Below are 5,141 nucleotides of genomic sequence, written 5' to 3'. Positions count from 1 at the left end.
TGTGGTCCATATACACTATGGACCACATCTTCCTTATCCATTCGTCCCTTGAAGGGCATCTTGGTTCTTTCCACAGTTTGGCGACCGTGGCCATTGCTGCTATAAACATTGGGGTACAGATGGCCCTTCTTTTCACTACATCTGTATCTTTGGAGTAAATACCCAGTAGTGCAATTGCAGGGTCATAGGGAAGTTCTATTTTTAATTTCTTAAGGAATCTCCACACTGTTCTCCAAAGTGGCCGAACCAACTTGCATTCCCACCAACAGTGGAAGAAGGTTCCCCTTTCTCCACATCCTCTCCAGCACACGTTGTTTCCTGTCTCGCTAATTTTGGCCATTCTAACTGGTGTAAGGTGGTATCTCAATGTGGTTTTAAATTGAATCTCCCTGATGGCTAGTGATGATGAACATTTTTTCATGTGTCTGATTGCCATTTTTATGTCTTCATTGGAGAAGTGTTTGTTCATATCTTCTGCCCATTTTTTAATATGATTATCCACTTTGTGTGTGTTGAGTTTCATAAGTTCTTTATAGATCCTGGATATCAGCCTTTTGTCTGTACTCTCATTTGCAAATACCTTCTCCCATTCCGTAGGTTGCATCTTTGTTTTGTTGACTGTTTCCTTTGCTGTGCAGAAGCTTTTGATCTTGATGAAGTCCCAAAAGTTTATTTTGGCTTTTGTTTCCTTTGCCTTTGGAGACATATCTTGAAAGAAGTTGCTGTGGCTGATATCGAAGAGGTTACTGCCTATGTTCTCCTCTGTGATTCTGAGGGATTCCTGTCTCATGTTGTGGTCTTTTATCTACTTCAAGTTTATCTTTGTGTACAGTGTAAGAGAATGGTCGAGTTTCATTCTTCTACATATAGCTGTCCAATTTTCCCAGCACCATTTGCTGAAGAGACTGACTTTTTTCCACTGGATATTTTTTCCTGTTTTGTCGAAGATTATTTGACCATAGAGTTGAGGGTCCATATCTGGACTCTCTACTCTGTTCCACTGGTCTATGTGTCTGTTTTTATGCCAGTACCATGCTGTCTTGGTGACCACAGCTTTGTAGTAAGGCTTGAAATCAGGTAACGTGATGCCGCCAGTTTTGTTTTTCATTTTCAACATTTCCTTAGGGATTCAGGTTCTCTTATGATTCCATACAAATTTTAGGATTATTTATCCAGCTCTTTGAAAAATACCAGTGGAATTTTGATCAGAATGGCATTAAAAGTATAGATTGCTCTAGGCAGCATAGACATTTTAATAATGTTTATTCTTCTGATCCAAGAGCATGGAATAGTCTTCCATCTTTTTGTGTCTTCTTCAATTTCTTTCATGAGTGTACGGTAGTTCCTTGAGTACAGATCATTTACTTTTTGGTTAGGTTTATTCCCAGGTATCTTATGGTTCTTGATGCTATAGTAAATGGAATGGATTCTCTAATTTCCCTTTCTGTATTTTCATTGTTAGTGTATAAGAATGCCACTAACTTCTGTACATTAACTTTGCATCCTGCCACGTTACTGAATTGCTGTATGAGTTCTAGTAGTTTGGGGGTGGAGTCTTTTGGGTTTTCCATATAAAGAATCATGTCATCTGCAAAGAGAGAGAATTTGACTTCTTCATTGCCAATTTGTATACCTTTTATTTCTCTTTGTTGTCTGATTGCTGTTGCTAGGACTTCTAATACTATGTTGAACAAGACTGGTGAGAGTGGGCATCCTTGTCGTGTTCCTGATCTCAACGGGAAAGGTGTGGGCTTTTTCCTATTGAGGATGATATTTACTGTGGGTTTTTCATAGATAGATTTTATGAAGTTCAGGAATGTTCCCTCTATCCGTATACTTTGAAGCGTTTTCATCAGAAACGGTTGATGGATTTTGTCAAATGCTTTTACTACATCAATTGAGAGGACCTTGTGGTTCTTCTCTCTTCTCTTATTGATTTGTTCTATTACATTGATTGATTTGCGAATGTTGAACCATCCTTGTAACCCAGGGATGAATCCCACCCGGTCATGGTGGATAATCTTTTTAATGTGCTGTTGGATCCTGTTTCCTAGGATCTTGTTGACAACCTTAGCATCCATATTCATCAGTGATATTGGTCTGAAATTCTCCTTTTTGGTGGGGTCTTTGCCCGGTTTGGGGATCAGGGTAATGCTGGCTTCATAAAAAGAGTCTGGAAGTTTTCCTTCTGCTTCAATTTTTAGAAAAAGCTTCATCAGAATAGGTGTTATTTCTTCTTTGAAACTATGGTAGAATTCCCCAGGGAATCCATCAGGTCCTGGGCTCTTGTTTTTTGGGAGGTTTTTGATCACTGCTTCAATCTCATTACTAGATATCGGTCTATTCAGGTTGTCAATTTCTTCCTGGTTCAATTTTGGGAGTTTATAGTTTTCCAGGAATGCATCCATTTCATCTAGGTTGCTTAACTTATTCGCATATAACTGTTGATAATAACTTCTGATGATTGTTTCTACTTCCTTGGTGTTAGTTGTGATCTCTCCCTTTTCATTCATAATTTTATTAATTTGGGTTTTCTCTCTTTTATTTTGGATTAGTGTGGCCAATGGTTTATCGATCTTATTGATTCTTTCAAAAAACCAGCTTCTAGCTTCATTGATACATTCTACTGTATCTCTACTTTCTACCTCATTGATCTCTGCTCTTATCTTGATTCTTTCCCTTCTTGTGTGTGGAGTTGGTTTAATTTGTTGTTGATTCTCCAGTTCTTTAAGGTGTAGAGACAGCTGCTGTGTTCTGGATTTTTCAATTTTTACGAGGGAGGCTTGGATGGCTATGTATTTCCCCCTTAGTTCCGCCTTTGCTGTATCCCATAGGTTTTGGACTGAAGTGTCTTCATTCTCATTGGTTTCCATGAATTGTTTCAGTTCTTCTTTGATCTCCTGGTTGATCCAAGCATTCTTAAACAAGGTGGTCTTTAGCTTCCAGGTGTTCGAGTCCCTTCCAAACTTTTCCTGTGATTGAGCTCCAGTTTCAAAGCATTGTCATCTGAGAATATGCAGGGAATAATCTCAGTCTTTTGGTATCAGTTGAGTCCTTATTTGTGACCCAGTATGTGGTCTATTCTGGAAAAGTTTCCATGTGCACTTGAAAAGAATGAGTATTCTGTTGTTTTAGGGTGGAATGTTCTGTATATATCTATGAGGTCCATCTGGTCCAGTGTGTCATTCAATGCTCCTGTTTCTTTATTGATTTTCTGCTTGGATGATCTGTCTATTACTGAGAAAGGCATGTTAAGATCTCCTACTATTAATGTATTCATATCAATATGAATCTTTATCTTGATTAATAGTTTTCTTATGTAGTTGGCTGCTCCCATATTGGGGGCATAGATATTTACAATTGTTAGATCATTTTGGTGGATAGTCCCTTTAAGAATTAAGTAGTGTCTTTCTCTCTTATTTTTTATTTTATTTTTTAAAGATTATTTATTTGAGAGAGAGAAAGAGGGGAAGGAGGAAGGAAAGAGAATCTCAAGCAGACTCCATGCTGAGTGCAAAGCCTGACAGGGGGCTCAATCTCATGGTCCTGAAATCATGACCTGAACCAAAAACCAAGACTCTCACAATCAACTGACTGAGCCATCCAGGCTTGTTAATTAATTTTTATTAATTTGTTGTTGCTTAGAATTTAAATAAGAAATACTTGCTTTCCACTATAGTAAAAGCAAGAATAGTATTAATAATAGCCCACATGATTTATCAAAACATTAATAAATGCCCTCGTGGGGTGTCCAGGTGGTTCAGTCAGTTGAACGTCTGCCTTCAGTTCAGTTCATGATCCCAGAGTTGTTGGATCAAGTCCTGCATTGGGCTCCCTGCTCATTGGGGAGACTGCTTCTCACTATCCTTCTGCCCTCCCCATGCTCATGCTCTTTCTCTCTCTCTCAAATAATTAAATAAAATCCTTAAAAATCTTTAAATAAAATCCTAAAAAAAAAAATGTCCTTGCAACAACCCAACAGGTAGATCCTATTATACATTTATTTTTCATAAAAGACGAATTAGGATCTGAAAATTTAAGAATCTTGACAAGGTACGGTTATTGAGAGGCAGTCACAGGAATTCAAATTCAGACCTTTCTACATTTGAAATTCAATATGTTAATTTTTAAAAAAATCTCTAGGACATTTTTGTCCTGATAAAGCACCACTTATACATGGAATATTGTCTGTAAGGCCATAAATGCCTTAAATCAACTAAGAAGACAAAATGAAATTGAGTCAAATGTAATTTTGGAAAATTTCACATTCCCACTCTCATAAAGATATATATTGAATATCCAGTTTATACCAATAGTATCTGTTGCTCTAAGTCTTCATTAGTCAACATTTTTCTTAATTGTATAGATTTTTCTTTAAGCAGCAACTAGCCTCTATCATTCTTGGTCAATATCCCAGAGAATTTTAAAATCATCACAAATTTGCAATTTGTGATGTTTATTTTAATTTAATTGTTATTTCCTGAAGTTTATATCCATTGAGCATAATGGGAGTTTGGGGTAGGAAATATCAGTACCTTTAAAACTTTCTCCTTCAATGGCTTTTTAATTGTTTAAGCTTAATTCACATATTCCAAATTAATGTTGCTAAATTCAGTGACCATCTGGTAAGACTGTTGCAATGGTTTTGTTTTCTTTCCTTTTTTTTTTCTTTTTTAAATAGATCTATTTATTTATTTGAAAGATAGAGAAAGCACAGTGGGAGGGATAGAGGGAGAGTGAGAAAATCTCAAGCAGGTTTCCCACTGAGGGTGGAGCCTGACATGGGGCTCAATACCATGACCCTAAAATCATGACCTTAGCAAAAATCAAGAGTCAGGTGCTTGAATGACTGAGTCAGTCAGTTGTCCCTGGTTTTTCACTATTTTGCTGTGACTCATGAGTAGATTGTGAGGTTGTAAAATTGGCTTAGCAGTGAATGTGTATGTGTTTAATAAGCTAGCATAATAAAATCAAGAATAGAATAACAGTAATTTATGAAAAGAGTTTATGGAAACACCTGATACATAATAAACACTACCTGAGTGTTTGATAGTATTATTGTTAGAATAACATAAAATATAGTTTAGATCCCATATATGAAAGGGTATGCTTTAGTTATGCATTTTTATGTTTTGAGTGAA

The sequence above is a fragment of the Enhydra lutris genome, unplaced genomic scaffold (assembly GCF_002288905.1).
Source record: "Enhydra lutris kenyoni isolate GAN:26980312 unplaced genomic scaffold, ASM228890v2 scaffoldscaffold444, whole genome shotgun sequence".
Taxonomy (NCBI): Eukaryota; Metazoa; Chordata; class Mammalia; order Carnivora; family Mustelidae; genus Enhydra; species Enhydra lutris.
The sequence above is the reverse complement of the archived record's forward strand: the minus strand, read 5'-3'. Positions refer to the sequence as shown.